Consider the following 22,820-nt stretch of genomic DNA (forward strand, 5'->3'; position numbering starts at 1 on the left):
TACGGTTTTTATAAGCATGAATTTTGATTTTAGAACTGAAAATATTTTTTAATGGACCATTTCACGAACTGACAGGCGTCACGGAACCCGTTGTTTTTACGTGCGTAGTGTCAACGGTTCCGAGCTTTCTGTTAAAATTTTATTCATGGATTTAGTTCAGAAACGTCTCGTAAAATGGTCTATACTGTTTCAGTTTTCTATGATTATGTGGAGTCATTCCATGCTACTTTGCACATCGATACTGATCGACCATTTCCGATTTCGCTGAAACTTTGCACAGTTGTTCCTTTTTGATAAAGAAGTCATTTTATGATAATAGTTCTTCATGTAGACTCGCGACTGCTGCTTCAAAAGTGCCTATTCAAAATGGTGACTGATAGATAAAAATTTCTTTATCAGAAAAACGACTTGTTTGTTTAAAATGGTGCCTTCAGTAAAGTTGTAGGTAATAAAATTGCGGTTCCAGAAAAAATAGATACACTGTAAATTTTTTTTTCTGAACCAAATTTTCCAAATTATCACAAAATATTAAATATTTCAAAATGTACCATTTTAAAAAATCTAATTTTCTTACACATCAAAGATGACAATAAGTAATACCATCTGTCAAAATTTGGTGATGGTGATATAAACACGCACTGTGTAAATTGGTTACCTTGCGTATTCGTTTTATTTTTACAACCGTCCAATAACAGGGTTCGCCGGTGTAACCGTCGGTTACAGAATCCTGTATGATTTTTATTTGTGCTCAAGTGTTTAGTCATACTTTCACGTTAATATTTAAGGGTTATCATAAGTAGGGTTAGTAAAATGTAATTGAATGTTAATATTAATTGTTAAAGTAGGTTAGTAGGATTAGTCAAATCATATTCAAAAAAATGTCAACACACTTCCACAATATATATGATACACAGTGGGTATAAGTGGGTGGTAAAAGAGCCAACTCCCCTCCATTATGACAGCAAGGTTGAGGGGGAGGAAAGCTGTTATACGGATGGGTGTCAAAATAATGTAAGCGCGAAATATGGTGCAGCCATTGTAAAATAAAATAGCGCGAATAAGGTTCTTGGTAGTTTAGAACGCCATGCTAGGTCATATAGTACCTGGTTGTCGTGTGCTAAGGTTGTAAATTGAAAAGTGCTGTGCTAATTGTTAGTTGGATAGTTGGAGTAATGATCTCGTTATTACTGCCCTTACAGGACCTTTTAATATTGGTTTCAATTCAACCGTTCACTTCGGTTAAATCAGCACACGACCGGCCTAGCGAGCCCTGGATTCCTGCTACGTTTAACCCATAAAGGACCAGCGATTGTCCTCTGGCATTGAGCCATAAGCGCAAAGGAGGAGCTACCCCTCTCGGCACAGCCACTCTGGTATCGTCCTGGGCCTGCTGATATTCGTCAACGAGAGAAGACCAGATGAGAAAGCATAGCCAGCGTTTGTTCTTCACCCCACCCCTCCGTCGTTAACCACAGCAGCAACGAAGCGGAGTATCACGCCACAGCAGCGGCCGCAGCGTCGTCCACACCGAGCAGCAGCAGCGTCAACTTAAGCAGCGGTACGTACCGATCGTCAGCCATCCCCACACCCAGACACATACACACTTACAATAGAATTAATTAATAAATTAGAATTATTCCCGCATAAAATATTCCTTTTAATAAACTAATTTACGTCACAATTGTTTGCTTTTCCACTTGAAGTTAAATACAAATTCTATACCACAATAGCCCGAATGATAAGGTGAAAGTAGCCCGCACAGTTGTTCGCGAAGCCCCGCTGATTACCCAGTAGTAAGCCGATCTTGGGACCAAAGTCACAGGGTCTCTTGCTACTGAGCTTTTCCGGTATACAGACAGTAGAGTACAAAGTAAGTTACACCGGTGAGTCACGCATAGTAACGCAATTTCGATTATGGTACGAAAAGAGTGCGCTGGATTGATATCATGCTCTTAGTGATAAATTTTCAACATTGTTTTTTTATTGTCATCTTCAATGTGTAAAAAAATTAGGTTAAATAAGGCACTCTTCGAATTATTTGATATTTTGCGACAATTTGAAAGTTTGGCTCAGAAAATTTTTTTACAGTGTATTTATTTTCTTCTAGAACCGCAATTTTATTGCCTACAACTTTGCTGAAGACACCAGTCATTTTTCTGATAGAGAAATTTTCAACTCAGTCACCATTTTTAATAGGCCCTTTTGAAGCAGCAGTCGCGAGTCTACATGAAAAACTGATATCATAAAATGACCCTTTTTATCAGAAAGCAACTGTAAAAAGTTTCAGCAAAATCGGAAATGACATCCCAAGTAACCAAAAGTTCAGATAAATCTTAAAGCCATAACTTTCAAGTTCATATGAAGTCCAATCAAGGTTTCTTGAAACTTTCATGCTGATTAAAGGGCCAAAGCTGGTGTTTGAGAAACTACAGGCTTAATAAAGTGCGACCGCCACTTGTTTGACTCTTTCAAGTACACTTAAAGTTTAGTCAATTTTTTTTTCACTACTGCTTGATTGATAAACATTCGAAGCTGAACTGTGTCCACTGTGAGCATACTAAACAGCATTACGGTTTACAAGAAGTTTCATTGCATCCATCAAATGCCTCTGTTGGTGCCATGTAAGTTTGTTATTATTTGGTCAATTTGCTCCTAAACAATACATTGATGTGATGGATTTTTCAAAAAAAAAAAAATAAAAATAAAAAAAAGAATGGTTTATTCTATTATCGGCGCAAGAAACTGTTGCGTGAGTGGAAAGCAGAGAATGTGTCCGCTCCGAAAACTTCTGAGACAGGTAATATTATTTTAATAACATTGAAGTGAAATTATTGTGGGCTTTTTCAGAATCAGAGAATGTTTGTTTCCAACTACCATGCTCTTCAACACATAAAAAAATTACTCCTGTCGAAAATTTCCGAGACATTACCGCTACATCACGAGTGCAATATACTGCCGAATCAGAATCTGAGATTTGCCCCTCTGATGACCTACAGACACCTCGTCAATCAAATTTAGGTATCGTTTTTGTTGCTGGTGGCCAGTATTGGTTTAAGGGATTTAAACAGTGTCTTGTGGAACACTTTAGGTAAATAAATATTACTTACTTCATTACACATTACTATAATTGGTTTCTACATTCAGTTGTATTGAAATACCCGCATGTATTTCTATCAATGTGAACATCGACGGAATTCCTATTTATAAAAGCAGCAAATCTCAATTTTGGCTAGTACTGTTTAATATATATGAAATGCCAAAAGTTGCGCCAATGCCAGTTGCAATATTTTTTGGAAACAGTAAACCCACGAATGCTGAACAGTATTTACGACCTTGCGTCGACGAATTGAAGGAAATTTGTCTCTTCGGTGTATCAGTGAACAATCAATATATAAAAGTTTCCTTGAGATGTTTCATATGTGATTCTCCTGCTCGCGCATTTATCAAAGGTAAGAATGTGATTGCGATACTATTTGTTGTGAATAATCAAGGTGCACTCCATACGTCTAGGTGTCGCCAGTTTCAATTCAAAAAATGGATGCTTGGAATGCGTCTGCGAAGGAGAATATTCATATGACTCACGTACCGTTGTATTTAAGTCTATAAACAGTGATAAAAGGACTGATAAAGCATTCAGAATGAATGCATACAATCGCCATCATAAAGCAATAACCCCGTTGATAGAAATTCCAAATTTTGATTTAATTGATGATGTGATTGTTTCGGATCGACTGCACTTGATTGATTTGGGAGTTATGGAGCGATTACTATTAGGATGGAGAGATGGTTCACTCGGATTCAAAACAAAATTGTCCTCTCAGCAGATCAATCAAATATCTTTGATGCTGCAAGAAATACAGCTTCTTCAGAAATCCACAGAAAAGTACGTGGCCTTGACTGTTTGTCGTTTTGGAAAGCGTCCGAGTTCAGTAGTTTTCTTCACTACGCGAGTATTGTCATTTTGAAACAGTTTTTAACAGACGATGCCTATCAGCATTTTCTTTTATTCTATTGCTCAATAACAATGTTGTCTACAGAAGTTTATAAGCATAACTGGCATGCTGCAGAAAAAATGTTAGAAAAATTCGTTCATCAATATATGGAAGTATCCCAAGCAGCAAAATTTGTTTCGATTATGAACTTTGTGCATCACAGCAACAAATTCTTATGCGAAATTAAGTTGCAGTTACATCTCAGTTTCTTATACAATGACGAAATATGCGCAGGAGGTGGAGCCAATTGTAACATTTTCGTTGTTTCAATACAAGTTTCAAGAATGAAACCGCAATGTGTATGAACTAATGCATGGAATTTGATAACAACATGGTAAATGCTGCATGGTAAAATTACAGCTACGAAGATGCATCGTAGCAGCAACTAGGGCGCAATTAGGGTGGTTTACTGGTAAAACAAAAACCGGTAAAACCGATATTTTTTCCAATAAATACCGAAATACCGGTATTGGAGAGGCAAAAATACCGGTATTTTCGGTATTTTCTTTAAATTTAAAAAAATCACCAAAATAATTGTAAGGCTAATGAATGCCACCCACTTAGATAGGCATAACAAATCACATGACGATGTATATAATAAATACATTTAGACAGAAGCAACATTGAATATGAATTTACCCTCACCTATTTATCAATTTTTGTTATCTTTTTGCTTGTTCTGCATGGATTCAGACGATGTGTTCATGTGTATCGATAATATGTCAAAAAACTTCATATTAATAAAGCAAAACATTTATTTTTTTAGTAGAACAGATAATCTCGTTACACTCTCATACTGACAGAGGCAACTCGTAGGTATTGAACCTACCAGTTTAACTACAAATTATGAAAATCAAACTAGGCAGCAGTAATCACAATCATGTCAGCGAAAATACATAAGTCATTATTCATTCTGTGCTGTTTAAAAATAAAACTAAAAAAATAATAAATAATTATAAATTTGGATTGGGAATTTTTTTTTTGTTGATACAAAGTGTTTACAGGATGAAATAATCAACCAATAAAGAATTCATCCTAAAAACTACTGTTTCTTGAGAAAATGATATATTTGAATAGATGTAACATGGTCAATGCTTCGTCGCCCATACCGCAGCGGGCTTTTATTAGCAACTAGCTGAATGCTCCCGGATTTGCTCGTGTTAAAATTTCTGCTTTTTCTATAGTTTCCTATATTTTTATATATTTTTGGCCAACCTCTCATTTCAAATATTTATTTCTATTTCAGTTACAAACTTGCGCATATGCCACATTTTTCGTTTCTCCATCAGGAGCTAAAATTAGTTAAATAATTATAATAATATATAACGTTGACGAACTGCTCGAAGAGCATCGAACAGAATATAGAAGCATTTGCCTTCGATTCCTTCGCAAAAAGTAAATTCTTGTCTGATCGTAATTTCTTTTTATTTCTTTTTTTTCTTCATTCATATACTCTTCTCAACAGTGTCAAATATTGTTTTTCTAAGAATTTTAAAGTTATTCACCAATTTGAAACTAAGTTTTGCGATGTGAATGAAAATTGAAATATAAATCTGCATGTTATTCTTGTTGTTTTTGAGTTTCGAAATTATGTTCTTCGTAATCATATCACTAGATTCATTCATTGAAGTTTTTCAAACACTGTTAAATTTTTCCAGTGTTGTATGTGGAACTTATACCACAAGAGATCAAAACAATGGTCGCAGAGGTCCAAATCTTACAAAAAAACTGGACCGTAATGAAGTATAGGTACTCATAAATGCAAAAACATAATTATGCAGCGACACGTCCATACAAAGATGCAGATGCAACCTGAGACGCTAAGCAAAAAATAAATTTCAAATCCAAATTAGTGTAGGTAACGTCTTCGGCAGTTTTACTTCGGCAGGTTTTTCCATAAAACTGCGGCAGAAAACCGGCCGAAGAAAACCACTGCCGGAGACGTTCGACACCCTATATCTTTGATTATTTTTCAGTTTTATTTTTAAATAGTACAGAGAGAATGACTTGCGTTTTTTCGCGGACAATCATCATTACTTCCCCAAGATATGATTTTAAGAATTTTGTGGTTGGAAAAGTAGGTTCAAAGTCCACGAGTCACCACTGGTTTGTATTAATCCAAAAAAAAAAAATAAAAATTCCGGTTTTTTACCGGTTTTACCGGTTTTTATTTTTATGAATACCGAAATACCGGTTTTTCAAAAAGTCGGTAATACCGACCACCCTAGCGCAATAGAAACTTCGTGGCGTTGTGGTAAGATTGTAAAACGGCAAATGGCCAGAATGGAAAGAGATTGTCTGTATAGCGATTTATCTTTGATAATTTCCAGATATTTGAGGATTCAACTCCAGTTATCAATTTCTATTCACTTTTCTCGTTTGTACTATTTACGTCATTTGCTGTAGAAACACTTGCAAGTTCATGGCTCAGTTTTAAATATTGCGCCCCCTATCATGCCAATGGTCATTGCCAGTTTTAATTTTGCTTCTTCAATTCATCAGTACCTCAGCGTGAAAGTGAAATTCAAAGCAATTTATCACATTTCGTTTTAGATACCCACATGGAAACGACGATTTCCTTCAGTTAGAACAGCAAACAGTAGTAACATTGTTATTGACATCAATGAAAACTCCATGTTGGACCAATCATTCCGAAACTCTTGGTTTCTTGCGCACGAACAACAAATTGTATATTTCAAGAACATTACCAAATCACCCGACATAGTGATTTTTGGATATATACTTCATTCCAAAATGGATTTTTTTACTTACCCATTTCGTTTATCCGTGTTGAATATATATTTCGGGGAAATATGGCAAGCTTGTCGACCACAACAATTCGTTTAACATGTAGTGATATCAGATGCAAGTTAGTATTAGTAAAATATAATTTTTATTATGTATTTATACCATTAGTACATACGTCAACTCAAACTAACTAATAAACTATTCTAAAATGTATTTTAAAAAGTATATTGACAAAAGGTTTTGATATTACATAATACTTTCAAAATGCATGTGACTGACGTCTGAAAAACTAGTCGCAGATTGAGTATCCTTTATATGATTCGCATCTGTCTCACTGTAATCCGACTCACTGTTGATTTTGTTTTGTTTGTCAGCCTCAGCATTGTTACATTTGGTATTTCGTTTTCTCACATGGCGTGTGCTACGACGAGCACCCGAAGCGTTCAAACGCTTCAATGAGTTTTTGAGCTTCTTTTTAAAAAATGCAGCAAGTTTATGCGGGTTCACATATTCACAGTCATCACTTCCAACTTTCTGAAAAACCTCAAGAATGTTTCGATGCGGCATTATAGCTGTTTTCGGACCTTTTCGACTCGCACCTGTCCAGGTACACATGGTTTGAAATTTTCTAGTAAAAAGTAAATCCAATGCACAAACCGTACGGTTGTCAGCGCAATCACCAGTAGCGTTCATATGCAGCCAATTAATCTATAATTCAATGAAAATACAGGTTAGACAAATAAATATTAGTGTCAGGAACCGTTCTATGCATTACTCTTCTGAAGACTGCACATTCTATGCATTTCTCTTCTGAAGACTGCATAAGCTAAATGAGGTCTTGTTATCCGGAGTTTCGGTTACTTGGGATGCCAAAAACAATTTTTTTTACCTCTGTATTCTTATAATTTCAGATAAGGGACCTGCAACATGGCCGGCTAATTCTATGTTCACAGCGCTGCGAAAATGTTTATTGACAAAAACTGTTTTTCTTTTTACATAATAAGAGTGTGTTTAGCGAAAATACTTGGTTTAGTTTATTAGTTTTTTTTTAAAGTTGCACTCACCGAGCACAAAAGTACCGCATTAGGTGAACTAAGTGCTTGAAGCGCCGTTCACTTACGAATCGAGAAGCAAAACAAAAGAGATTTCAACAAAAAGATATGACTAAACTATTGTTTGAGTTCAATATGTTGCAAATTTGAGTGTGTGTGCAATTGATGCAACGTAGATTGCGTACCCGTGAAAGGAGTTATTTCACGCGTAGAAACCGTATAAAAGTCCTTAAAAAGTAAAATACCAAATCTATGAAATTATAAATGATAAATCAACACTATGGCTCACTTCATTTTTAAAATTCTTTAAGCTTTGGATGCACCTAACTTTGTCAATTTTCATAATCAGCAGGTAGTGCCCCGCGTAATTATACGAATTCAAAATAAGAAAAAAAACATCATAGTTTTTGTTTAAATGACAAATCATTCAAGGAGTGTTCATAAGGAGAGCTCGTAGTCTCAAGGCTTCAGAATCCGCTGAAACAAACGAGTGGTCATGAGCTCCAATTTTATTAGAATCGGATCGTTTAATGTCTGAGGGACTTTCACGCATGGTTTTTTTTCTCAGGCTCCCTCCCATCCCCCTTCTTGACCCTTTCCTCACGCTAAATTGCAGAACAAAAGTCACACGCAGTTGTAGAATTCGAAGAAAAACTTATACTTGCCGACGAATGGTAAATTTTCATTCTCGAAGAACTATTTTTTTTTCGCAGAGCGGCTGCCAGAATAATATCAGTTAATTTTCCAATCAGCTTCAATGCTGTGCATAAATGCGGTTCAGATTGAATATTCCCACAAAGTTTCGCGAAACCGCCAACACAGACAGCTTAGGCCGTATTCAACCGCATTCCCGAGCAGGGTGGATTGGTTGGAGAAAATTAAATATAAAGCTGCTATCTTCCAAAACGAAAGCAAAACCGAAAAGTGTATTAGCTTGGTGGACAGAGGCAAATACTTTTCGTGTATGACGGATGGGTAAATAGGGATTCTAGTGATTTAGATTCTTTTGAACAAAAGTATTTCCTGCTAGCCAGTAAATAAATGATGTATTCATGTCATGTACATTGACACAGAAACCTTCTTTTCATCTGCTTTCATAACAACTGTGTCGGGCGAATACTTTATACTGTGGAAGCTGCTTTGCATTCTGCTCTCATTTTCAAATACGAAAAAAGATTCATTAATTCTTTCAATAATATTGCACTTTCCTACGTAACGCAAAACTGACTTTAAAGTCGGGACTTGTTAACAGAGGGATTGAATTCGACAGCAAACTTCTCAGCGAAAACTCTTTGTTGATAGTAGCCAGAACTGTAAAGCGGTTGTGTGAATCAAGTTATGATTTATGAGATGAAAAATGGCGTATTCCTCTTCTGTGGGAATAGAAACTTTTGGCTGACCCTGCTGCTGATGTTGTTGCTATCAAGCTTTGCATGTTGGATTATTAATCGTTTTTTGAGCTTTACTGCGGCCATTGAAGCACAGCTACTGCTCGGTTACCAGTCGAGTCGGTCGGTAGAGGAAAGATCCCAAATGCATTTTGGCACAAGCATGATAGCCGTTATGAATATTTATTAGAAACGGATGCGGTTAAAGGCTTTTGGGTCGAGTTTGGAATTTATTCAGGGCTAGAGGAAAACAAAGTGTTTCACGTTTCTCGAGATCAGCACCACGATTGTATTCGATTGGCAAGGTAACAAAATATTTTGGAATTTTTCGCAAACACCTATTCTAAGAACATTCGAGGAAAATGACAGCCACGTAGGTTCCTAATACAAACGAAAAGTTAGTCAAACTGTGATTTCACTTTCACGACATATCAAAATCCGCTGGAATGAAACTCAAACTGAAACGACTCCCTTCATGCTGCGCACGAGCTACATGCATTTAAGAGCTGAATGGTTGGAAGCATCAAATTCGCCCCATGTGGCAATTAATTTATTTACGTAAGCATAATCCCGCAAAATGTTCTAGAAATTTATTGAAACGAAGTGGTCCCTTCTTGGAGAAACGCTAGCTGAGAAAGGACAACTCATTAATCTATTTTTAATTATACTGGTAACCGTTACTCGACTGGGCAAATTCAGGAATTAAACTTTCCCCAGACAGGCTGGGTTGACAAGTTTTGTTATCTTTCAACGGGGACCGGCAACCGTCGTCCTTACCGTTGTTATACACCGAAGCGAAGGGATCTGGGGTGCAAATAATCGAGATAATTGCACGAAAACAAAACTTTCGGATGCTATCGCTCGGCGACCATTTTCCGTAGAAGTTAAGAACAACTGACAGGGTAAACATGGATTTTCACGACTCCCTGTCCATCAAACTGAGACAAAAGTTGAGCGGTTTTTATTCGTAATGTCGTTATGTCATTCACGACTGTGATTTTAATAAATGAGCACGCTTCCAACTGAAGTGTAGTTTTTTTTTCTTCGGTAAACACAGTAGAGCAAAATCATTTCAAATCGCCTGGAAATACGCGAAAATTTAATCGACCATTTTTGATTTGAATGAAACCTTTTTTTGACCAAAAAAAAATATAAATAAACATTAAATTTCAATTTAAAAATAAGAGTTGAATTTTTTTTTATTTTGTTTTAAAGAAACTTCACGTCAATACGCAACTTTTAAAAAAAGTCCTGGATGGAGAAATGAAAAATATTTTTTTTATGGTAGATTAATTTTTTTATGAAAATTCTAATTCAAACATTTTTCAAAATATTTGTATTCTGATAATTTTAAAAGATGCAGAGAGTCATTTTGAATCAAAAAGCTTTTGGTAGTAAACATTCTAAAGGCATTGGTTTTCAAGTTATTTCTAATTTAAGCTCGAAAAATTATAATTATTTAGGAAAATACACGTTTTTCCTAATTTGTCAATGGTTCTCCAGCAAAAACCATACGTTCATTGGAATGCTTGATCAAAAATATACAATTCATTCTTTGACAACAGAACGATTGGGCGAACGGTTCTCAAGAAAAGAGTTAAATGTTCTAAGTGATATAAACATATATAAGAATCAAATATTTATTTTCGAGTTTTATTATCTTAGGAACATATTTTTTTATGACATAGATACTTTACAGAACTAGTTTCACCTTATATTTTATATACATCATAAGTAAATGATTCGTCATCTTTTGAAAACAGCTTCGTTTGAATCTTATTTTCTGAAATCGGAACAAAAGAGTAATACTTTTGTATGGCAGCTATTATTATAGATTTTTTGAAAATATTGCTCCATTCTGTTACTCCTTGTTCATATTCTTCATATGATACCCAACTAAATGACATTTTTGATGAATTTTTATGATTAGACCAATCATACAAGTCTTTTGCGCTTGTAATGGGATGTTCATGTTCTTTAGCTAAACTTGCATTTCCTGCCATTCGTTTCAATATGCCACCAATTGCATCGCATGGGCCTTTAACATGAGAAGTCGCAAAAAATGCCATTCTGCATCGACGTTATATTTTGTTTTGAACTTGCAAAGACTTGCAAAGTTTTTTCTATTTTTATATTGTGAGGCAGCTCCATCAGACATTAATATCGCTTTTTTCAACTCTATTGTTGTTTTCAAAAAACTAATTAATTTTGCAATGAACACCTGAACCGCAACAGTATCATGATGAAGTACTTCCGATATTATGATGGAGCTTATATTCTTAAGTGTTCCAGATTCTGAATAGTAAACAACGAAGGGATGAATGGTGACTTGACTATCATTCCAATAACTACACGAATCACAAATTGATAAAGACGTATTAAAATGAGCTTGACTGTTCAATATTTTTAATTTTGCAATAACGTTTTCGTTTAATTTGCGTAAGCTTGATGAGCACCGATGATCAGGAGAGGGTTTACAGCATTTGAGCTTGGTGTATTCCATTTTCACTTTATTCATCTTCACAAAATGCAAACTGTTACTAACACATCTGGAGTAGTGCAATCGTATTTATATACGAAAACAGATATTATAGGTAACCCGGTAGTTATTGGTTGCGTACTTTACAAACAGTTATTATTAGTAAACAAGTAGGTAGTGTTGCACGACAAACATATTTTTTTATAAAACATTCGGCAAGGGGGAACGTGAAGGTAGCATAAGGTTTAGCGCTTGAGTTATTTATCCAATCGTTTTGTTGTCAAGGAATGAATTGTATATTTTTGATCAAGCATTCCAATGAACGTATGGTTTTTGCTGGAGAAACATGGACAAATTAAGAAAAACGTGTGTTTTCCGAAATATTAATAATTTTTCGAGCTTAAATTCAAAATAACTCGAAAACCGATGCCTTTAGAATGTTTACTACCTGGAGCTTTTTGATTCAAAATGAATCTCTGCATCTTTTAAAATCATCAGAATACAAATATTTTGAAAAATGTTTGAATTAGAATTTTCATAAAAAAATTGATCTACCATAAAAAATTTACTTTTCATTTCTCCATCCTGGACTTTTTTTAAAAGTTGCGTATTAACGTCAAGTTTCTTTAAAAAAAAATTAAAAAAAATTCAACTCTTTTTTTTTAAATTGAAATTTAATGTTTATTTTTGATTTTTTTTTGGTCAAAAAAAATTTTTTTTTGTACAGTGTATATTTTTTTTATAGTGCATTTTTAATTCCCTACAACTCATTCTCAGACAGTTTTTCTAAACAACCAACGGTTTCTGGGCTACAATGCTTCGAATAAAACCTATGCCAAAATGCATACGCCCTTTTAGAATGTAACTCATGGGTGTAAAAAATCGCTCCATCTGTGGAAAATGCTCAGTTTGCTGAGCCAAATACGTGTGCAAAGTTTCATTCAAATCAAAAATGGTCGATATTCGACCATCGGTGATTTGGCGCGATTTTGCTCAGTAAATCTTTTGTCGATGCCAATCCACTCGAAAGGTCGATGCGCAAAAACGTGTTTCGCAGCCTTTGGTCACTTTCCGCCATGACACGTTTCTGCTGTCGTTCATTCGAAATATGGTTCCGATAAACAATCCAGCTGAACAACTTAACGGTTCCCAAGACTAGTTTGGTTTCGACTGCATCGTGGTCGGTTGAAATATCGATCAATGGTTTTGAAAGATCGCAAAATTTGGAATGCTCAATTTCTGCTTTTTTCTCTAGAAAACTTTGTGTTTGAAGATATATATCTTACATATGTATAATAGATGTATAGTAGATATAATAATATAAACTATTGTTTTTGAATATTAATATAAATTAAATATTTAGGAACATTAAATAGTATCTTTACGTTTTTCTAATGTTGTGTAAGACTTGTAGTAGCTAGGTTCTAGCAACACTGCAAAATATTGTTTGCCACAAATTTGCAACAACAAAAAACTCGCAGCTGGAGAAATCGCGTTCCCAAAATAATCCTACGTACATTTTTCTTTCGCCAATTTACTGCTTCGAAACAAACCATGACTAACGACGAAACAAAGCCGTAACTAGCTCAATTTATAACAGTTTGCCTTTTCTCCGGGTGTGCGGTGAAGCGCGCCAAACTTAATTCGCATCTTTTCAAATGTGGATCAGTAGTTCACCAGCCAACAGTGGGCACATCGGAAAACTATCAGGCCGGATGTGCAGCCTGGAACCAAAGGAAACACCCATATAAAGGAAAATAAATTTTCCTGCACAACTTTTCTACCTATTCTTCTCAGTAAGAAATTTATGAGCTTTTTCGCTCTGTTCAATTCACAAAACCATTGCGCTGATTCCAATGTAAGTTACTGGGCTTTATGTCTAAAGTTGGAACGCCTGGGAAGGTGGCAAAAAAAAACAAAACGAATGGAAAATCCTGAGGTGGAGAAAAGTTATTCCATATAGAGATGGTAATCCATTTCTGCCTTCACCGTGTGTTAGCAAAACACACTCACACACATCCACAAACACATCCGGTAACCAAGAGGAATTGCGAATCATTTGGAGAGAACTTTCACGTGTGTCCTTGTTATTGCGTTCGACCCGTTTCCGGACCACCGCATGCTCTACACGGACTGCTCGGTTCGGTTCGTATGCAAAACAAATGCAATGGTGTGGCAAATTGGAGATCATTCCGCTTCAGCTGGGTCCGCAAAAGGTCGAACGCAATTCACAACCTTTCGAGTAAATTGGAACTTGCAATGGCGAACTCGCCGGTCCGGTCCGGTTCGTTTCGGTTCGGTCCGATGTTTGTCTTCGACCAAGATTGCCGGCAGCAGTGTAACTAACCGGAAAAACCCTTTCCGGTGAAATAATAAACTATTGGGTAAAATCACAACCAGCTTCTCCCGAGAGGAAGGTAGAGGGATCGGGGGCGAACCGGTTTTTGGGAGTACAGATTCGCTTTGAGACAAACTTTACCACTGCCAATGAAACTGTACAATGGGTTGCTTTTTAACTAATTCAATTTGTGGGGAAGATTTTTGCTGTTTAAGTTTCGAAACAAGTCGATTAGAGGGATTGGTAGGTATGGACAGATGGGAGGCCATTGAACGAATGCTACTTCTAGAGCTTTTAACAGATGAATTTTCTGTATTTTGAACTGAGCAGAATCATACACATACAAAAAGAACAAAACTGTTTATTCAGGAAGCCGGTTTCGCTCCGTCTTTAAATACCGCTCATTAAATTACGCGCACCACTTGAAAAGTAGATTCGGTGTTAGTGATTCCAAATTGAATCACCAATTTATCTCTAAAAAAAATATTTTTTTTCATTTCCAGGTGAGGAATGACGTTTAAAACTTTACAATGCTTTAAGTAAGTATTCCTAGCTCTACTAAAAATCTTAAAGATAGTTCGGTGTAACACAATAACAAGAGAAATTGAACGAAATTTAGATGGTGTCATTTGATGAAATTTGATGGTGTCATAAAAGTTGGGTTGCACTTCAGACTTGATAATAAATTATGGTTAAATGAAACCTAGAAGAACATTCGGCTACCATGAGTTCCATCAAAGTGCATATCAAAGAACACCTGCGCAAATATCTATTATTATGATCGTAAAATTACCAGAAATTTCGTTGTTCATAAATTCGTGTCTACAGAAGCGACACTTTTTTGATTTATTCCTAAACGGCTCATGTGCCGCAGCAATTAAGGGCTCATAGAATCAAAAAGGATAAATAACAAAAACAAAAGAAAAAAAAAACGATGTCGCAATTTCCATTGAAACATCGTCGGTGCTCTTAGTGTTGGGCAAAGTTAAATTTTTATTGGGTATGAATGTCAACACAACACATAACAAATTCGAAACAAAATTTCTATTTATCTTGATAAACTCGTTTAAACCAAATGAAAGACAAATGGCTTCCTACTGTTCTTTATTCCCCACCAGCATGATTGCTGTTATATTTTTTTTTGGATTGCGATGCCATTCACACAGAAAATACTTGAATGTTTTTGATGCTTGTTTCCTAAAACATTATGTACAATTCATCTTGCTACTGATTTCCTGCTTCAGGGTTTCCGTCAGGTCTGTTCTTAACACCCCTAAAATCGAATATGCCATCAATTAATGATTATGGTTCATTCAATGACCAATCTCAACTTTCCTCCAATCTGCACTTTCCACACGGGAGATGTATGTGCAAACAGGTATATTCCAAATTTAATCCAATCCAATAACAACAGGTGGAATTGTTTATAAACTATCAAAACAACGAAAACATACCATCCAGCAACACTGGTAAAACCAAAACATTGAGCCTGATGGTACAATTTAACGCACTCGGGGGTTTCAATTTCAACCAATCAGCGAGCGGTTCCAAAGTGGATGCAAACAATACTAGTTTCAGCAAAATATTATCAGGAAAACGCTTTGAATGCATACTGAACAGTTCCACAAAAAATGTCCCAGTTTTAATATTGTTTTAAATTGTCATTTTTGATTTGGCTGAAACTTTGCATAGACGTTTCTATAGGCAAAAGATGCCATTTTGTGCTATTTGTTTTATTGGAACACGGATCATTTTTGAGAAGCTCATAAAATTATAACCTTTTTTATGATTTCTTTATGATCGGACCGGTTTCATTGTTTAGGTAATCTTTTGTAGTTGAAAAAATAGATTTTTTAAAAATTTTTTAGATAGGGTATCGAATGTCTTCAGTGATTTTCTTTGGCAGGTTTTCTGCAGCAATCTTATGCAAAAATCTGCCGAAGAAAACCACTGACGAAGACGTTCGACACCATAATTAATTTTATTTTAATTTCAATTTTATTAAAAAAAATACATAATTTAAATAACTGGTCTAGTGCAATACTACAAAATACTAAAACCTAAATATTTAATTTTTACCGTTCTTCTTTTCAATTTCCAATAAATAAAATATATTTTTTTTGCTGAAATTTCATTTTAATCGGCTTTGATGCGTTTTTTTTTCATTTTCTCACTGTTACCACCGAACTTAGATATTTTCCTACTATTAATCTAAAGCATTTTAATTTTTTCATCTCTACATGTTAGAATTTTCAAACCCGCAATCTCCGAAGACTCCGGCATGGTGTTTGATTTGGTTGAACTACTGGAAAGGTACGTTGCCAGAGCTCGATATTGTATCACCCTCTACTATTGTGTCTTGTTCTCAAGAGACCTCGATCAACAACCTTACCTTACCAGTCAGCTCCAGGCCAAAGGGTCCCTTGCTGTTTGAAAAAGTCGTCTGAGACGACTCGTCTCCATTTGGTTCATGGCTGCAGTTCGTCAGCCATGTCGTTTGTGAAGGCCCAGCAGGTCAATTCGTCTGGATTCAGCTTTCAGTCTGATGTTCGTCTTCTTCATCTTGAGACGAATGTTTTTGAAACTTTGGGAATTGAAGTTCAAACTGAGCTTGGGATCTTATTTATTGCCGCAGCATATTTACCATTTCAATGCACACGCGAGCACAAAAATTATTTTAAAGTTGATTTACAAAAACTCACCAGAAATCGTTCAAAATTTTTTATAATCGGCGATTTTAAGGCTAAACATCGAACATGGAATAATTCTCAAAGTAATTCATATGACAGAATTTTATTCAATGATTGTTTCTCAGGATACTGTTCATTTTTGTCTCCGAATAATCCTACATGTTCTTATTCTGTGAGAAATCCATCAACAATCAATTTGGTACTCACAGACGAAAGTCATGTATGTAGTGAATTGATCACACCATACCATTTCCAGAATTTTTTATCTGCAGAAATAATTGAAACTAAGTTGAATGAGATTAAATTAATTAGGCCGTTACAAATTTTATTTTCATTTTATGTCACCCCCCCCCCCCCCCTTCAAAAATCTTGATTATTGGAAGGGGAAGAAAAAAAAAGCTCAAACCGTTTTGTTCATTTCATTGGTTTTCCGACAGCATAAATGCTTTATTTAGCAATAAACAAGTCAGGTGACGGCAAGAGTGTCGTCGAAAGGCAAGCGAAATAAATACTAATAATAATAAAGTGTTATTTTTCAACATTTATTTGAGTGCAAGTTACAAGCGTTATTTATTTTTTGCCACCCCCTTTGCTAACTTTGATAACCTTGGACATAAAAAGAATTCGAAATTTGTATCAGCCTTAATAAAAATTTCAAAAATATGAAAGCACCTGGTGACGATGGAATCTTTAACATATTAATCAAACATCTCCCTGAGAGCACAATGAAATTTTTAGTAAAGTTTCAAAATTGCTTATTTTCCCAAATTATGCAAAAATGCAAAATTACTCTTATTTTAAAACCGCATAAGAATCCAGCTGAGGTTTCAAGTTATCGACCAATCAGTTTGCTGTCTTCGATAAGTAAGCTGTTTGAGAGAATTATTCTTAACAGGATCATGTCACACATCAATGAAAATTCAATTTTTGCAGATATACAGTTTGGATTTCGCCATGGGCATTTCACTATTCATCAATTGCTCAGAGTTACTAATATGATACGAACTATCAAATCTGAAGGTTATTCCGCTGGAGCTGCGCTTTTAGACATAGAAAAAGCATTCGACAGTGTTTGGCATAAAGGTTTGATAGCACGAGTTGCTAATTTTTAATTTTCCAATTATTCTAATCAAAATTTTAAAAAATTATCTAACTGATCGAACTCTCCAGGTTGTCTATCAGAATTCGAAATATGATAGATTTCCCGTCAGAACAGGTGTGCCTCAAGGTTCAGTCTTGGGTCGAGTCCTGTACAACATATTTACTTCCGGTCTTCCTGATTTGCCTCCAAGATTGTATTTCCGTTGAAGGAAAAAGTCTTCGTGTCATATGCAGTCGATTGCAGAAAGGTTTAGATACTTTTTCTCCCTACTTTTAAAAGTGAGATATCTCTCCCAATGCTTCTAAAACTCAATTGATAATTTTGGTGACTGAACAAAGGCTTCTCCTCACACACAGTATATCTGTGGCCAGCGTGTGATCGAGATTTTCTGTCGGCGTTCTCCCAGCGAACGCATTCGACGGAAGATCTCCGTTATGCTAAATTTACTTTACGATTGGTGTAGTATTCCTGACGAAACGTCTTGCGGTTGCTACTCCGTTATTGCTAGATTAGCTGTAATTACACAGAGAACCAACTAACATGCATCCTTAATCTGTAAAACCGGCGACCATAATCTTTTTATTAGGCAATACCAGGGCCGGCCGCATCGGAATGCAGGTCGATGAAGGAGTTTGTATAGGAATATTTTGGCATGACACTCATTTTATTGGAAGCCGAAAATACCTCTGCATTTCCGAGAGAAATCACTGTTATGTTGGAGAAAAGGACAGGATTTGCAGCAGTGTTCGTTTTGATAAACAATGTGCTGAGCTCGAGTCACGGGTTAATAATAACGCGCGATACAAGCTTATTCCGTTTAATGATGTAGGAAATAAAGTGCATAGGAGGATCCCACCTATGCTTCAATTAAAACAAACTCGAATATTCGGACAACTTTTTATGAAGTCATTATGAAACTACTGAAACGTGACTTCCATTGATTTATCTCAGGGACTACTTAATATTACAAAAGTTGTGAAAGTTGTAACCACGTTAACGGCACGCCACTCCTCTTTATACCGAAAGCTATATCGCGTTGATAACACTGGTCAACACAGGTGCGGCCCTGTAGCTCAAACCGGAAAAATATTATAACTATTGAACCATTCCTGTGAATTTTGGTGCTTCTAGCCATTTTAAAACTGCGACAAAACTCTCACCCACTCCAACGCGAACGTTAACCGTGCGCCTCCTTTCACTGTTGAATCGATGGAGACGCTTGGTTAACCGTTCGACAGTGTTCTAGGGAACGAGTTCAGTAGGAATTTCGGATCTAGAGCTCTACAGTAATGTTCTAGAGGACAACTTCCTAGAAAATAGAGTCATATGATAAAGCGCACATTTCCCTGTGATCGTAAATTAAGGTGATTCAAATTTTCGGTAGAGCGGGGGCCTAGCGTGGTTGGTAACGTCTCCGCCAACTACGCTCGACGCCTGGGTTCGAATCCCACCGCCGACATAGGTGTCGATGGTTGTGAGGTGACGTGATCCACTCACAACCAACCCAACTGGTCTAGATTCAATCCTAGCCGACACCGGGAGATTTTCTGAGGCGAAAAATCTCTGGGATCACGCCTTCCATCGCATGAGGAAGTAAAGCCGTTGGCGCCGGTTCGTTAATCAACGGGTCGTGAGTTAGGGTCCCGGGTGGAGTCGCCTCCTCGGGCGTCGGTGATTGGCACAATAACAGTGGCGGAACTAGACCGGCGGTAAATAAGCGAGAATAAAATTTCGGTAAAATCCAGCCTCTAACTTTGGTCATATCATTATAGAAAAAGATTCTACAATGTTTTAGTCCCATCTATTTTGCGCAACTTTGTAGAAGAGAGTTTTTTTCAAACTTTCAAAATAACATATAGAGGTGGTTCGGCTTTCTTGGTCTTGGGAATCAAACAACTAAATTAAGTTTATCTTCACGTTTCGACCTTTAGTTTAGGCCTGTTTCAAAGGTTACTATAATGTAAAGTACAATTAAAACAAGTACTAACAACCAGTAGAATATAGACCAACAGATAGTGCGACAAATGCTAGTATTTCAGATTCATAGTACAATTCACCGCAAAGCCTCTCACTCCATTTTGGATTGTCCGTTACAGTTTATAATAAGAGGATGATCAGTTTTCTGCCGAAGTGATTTTTCTCAAGTTATGTACCTATGTGTTTTCTTTTTTTTATTTATATACCCGTTTCATTCATGTTTGTGCTAATCCAACCGTATATATTTTTCTAAATAGGTCCATCTTGAGCCGTAGAATGAGGTTTACCGTCTGACTATTATGAAGCTGTGTTAGTACACAAAAACCACAGCCTAGAGTGTAAGCCCATGCCTTTTTGCTGGTTGTTAGTAGCTACTTGTATTAATTGTAATTTAAAGTATAGGCCTAAAACAAAGGTTGAAACCTAAGGATAAACATAATTTAGTCGTTTGATTTTCAAGATCGAAGAAGCTGAACCACCTCCATACCAATAATTCCGGTTGTATCTCCATTCCTTCTAAAATAACCGAATTTGTTTTATTTTTTTTTTAAATCATAGGAAGAAAACTACATTCCTGTAAATTTTGGTGCCCCAAATCTTTTCAAAAACGAGTCAGAAACTCTCACCCGCTACAACGCGAACGTTAACCGTGCGCCTCCTCTCACTGTTGAATCGATGGAGACACCAAATAACCATTGTACAGCATTCTAGGAAATGAGCTTAGGGAGGAATTTGGATCTAGTGCCCGATAGTAATATTCTAATGAAAAACTTTCTTCCACAAAGTTGCTACATATGATAACGCGGTTAATTTTACCTACTTTACTTTTATGGCGACAGATCATTAAGATCCTATGCCGAATCCAGAATACGTCTCCACAAAACTCGGTCTTGGGCTGCTACTCTCAGTCTCCCCTTTCTCCTGCTGCTCTGGCATCCTCGTCGACAGCACACATCCAGCGCGTGCACGGTCTGCCTCGAAGTCGTCGGCCTCTATCCGGTTCTCTGCCAAATATTATCTTTGCCGGTCGCTCATCCGCCATCCGTGCTACATGGCCAGCCCAGTGTAACCTGCCGTGTTTCATCAGCTTGACAATATCAGCGTGTTTGTATACTTCGTACAGCTCATGATTCATGCGCCTGCGCCACACCCCGTTCTCTAGTTTGCCTCCGAGTATTGATCGCAGGATTCTACGCTCGAAGACCTCAAGCGCTCGTCGATCGGCCTCCTTCCACGTCCACGATTCATGTCCGTAGAGCGCCACCGGGAGGATCAGAGTCCCATAAAGCGCAAATTTTGTACGGATCTGTAGGCTACGGGACCTAAACTGGCTACGCAATCCGTAATAAGCCCTATTCGCCGCCGCAATCCACCTCTTCACCTCGCGGCTCACCTCGTTGTCACATGTCACGAGAGTACCAAGATAAATAAATTCGTCGACCACTTCGAAAGTATCCCCATCCATCTCCACCGCAGCACCAACACCCGTTGAACTACCACGCTCTCTGCCAGCCACCATATACTTCGTTTTGGCAGTGTTTATGGTGAGTCCAATTCTCGCAGCTTCCCTTTTGAGAGCCGTAAAGGCCTCCTCAACTGCTCTACGGTTAATACCAACTATATCAATGTCGTCCGCAAAGCCCAGAAGCCTGTGAGACTTAGTGACGATGGTGCCGCTCCTCTGCGCACCTGCCCTTCCTGCCAAAATTTTCTATGAAGCCAGATGTCTAGCTTTTGTATCTTTGCAGATAGAATTGAAGATTGCTCTACAATGTTGATTTGTCGAAAAAGTTGTTTCTATCTTTCAAGCGATTAAGAGCTACTTTCTAATTCATAAGTCATAATAAGGTGAGAATGAACAGTTTTCGTCGTTACGAATTATAAGCACGGAAACAACATTGTTTGGTTTAAAAAGAAACAATCTTTTTCTTCTATCTATTTTGTTTTGAGTTTTTTGAGAAACTTATATGAAAAAGCCTCATAGATCAAGTTGAAATCTACAATTTAACTCAAGTGTACAGCAATTTCCCCTAAACTCGATTCCTAGAATGGTTGTCCGGCGCCTCCATTGATTTAACAGTGAAAGGAGACGCACTGATAACGTTCGCGTTGGGGTGGGTTGGAGCTTTTGGTGCGTTTTTTAAATGGCTAGGAGTACCCAAAGTTCAGAGGAATGGTTAAATATCATTCATCTTTTTCCAGTTTGAGCTCCAGGGCCGCATCTGTTGTTTTCATTTTGTGATTTAGTAAAACAGCTCTAAATCAATTACTTTGAAGAATAGAAAAAAAGGTTTCTTTTACAAAGTTACACAAAACTGACGGAACTACGACATTGTAGAACATCATTGTAGAACATCAATGTTGCCCAAACTTGTAGAAGAAAGTTTTTTTCTAAAATTTCACTATCAAGCTCTAGAGTCAAATTTCCAAGTAAATTCGTTTCGCAGAACATTGTCGAATGGTCAACCACCGATTCAACAGTGAAAGCAGACGCAAGGTTAACGCACGGGCGTCAGAGCGGGTGGAAGCTTTTGTTGGGTTTTTAAAATGGCGAGGGGCATTAAAATTCACAGGAAATGTTAAATAGCTATAATATTTCATTTTTTTCCGGTTTGAGCTTTAAAGCAGCATTTTGTTTTGTCGACCAGTGTAATCTATCTTTCAGAAAATATGACCTCATACCCTCCATGAATTCGACGCGAATTCTCTAGTTATACGGCTATCTGAACATCTGGCTTTATGCTTTAGGTGTAGTGATGACGTTTCTCGTATACGCTTCGGGCAAAACATGTACTACACGACGCATATTATTAAGCTTATTATTTGAAAATATATTCAAAACAAACATAAAAATGTAGATGAGAGCTTTGATTAAAAAAAAAAATATACGCAATATCGGCAGCCAAACCGAACCAAGCACTAAAAGCATGATTTCGAGTAATCGGCGTTCAAAGTTTAACCACTCCTTATGTTTCCTGCAAGCTGCTGCAGAGATTTTTGGTAATAATATCGAATGAATTTGTTTGTTTTTTTTTTCATGTAAAATAGATCAAT

The 22,820-nt window shown here is 36.7% G+C and overlaps 1 protein-coding gene across 7 annotated transcripts in view; it reads left to right on the plus strand.

Annotated features, from left to right (window-relative positions):
• The window catches only part of LOC129724969 (uncharacterized), a 299,807-nt gene that overhangs the window by 85,469 nt on the left and 191,518 nt on the right, over positions 1–22,820 (plus strand). For 2 of the 7 annotated variants that reach the window (XM_055680300.1, XM_055680302.1), the window contains one exon: positions 14,501–14,536. The exons of 2 other annotated variants lie outside the window; for them this stretch is intronic. The gene's annotated coding sequence lies outside the window, so the exon portion shown is untranslated. Of the gene's footprint in view, positions 1–1,199; positions 1,559–14,500; positions 14,537–22,820 lie in introns of those variants that run through there. 3 more of the 7 variants (XM_055680299.1, XM_055680301.1, XM_055680304.1) reach the window with 3 other exon arrangements.

Source organism: Wyeomyia smithii, chromosome 2, assembly GCF_029784165.1.
Source record: "Wyeomyia smithii strain HCP4-BCI-WySm-NY-G18 chromosome 2, ASM2978416v1, whole genome shotgun sequence".
NCBI lineage: Eukaryota > Metazoa > Arthropoda > Insecta > Diptera > Culicidae > Wyeomyia > Wyeomyia smithii.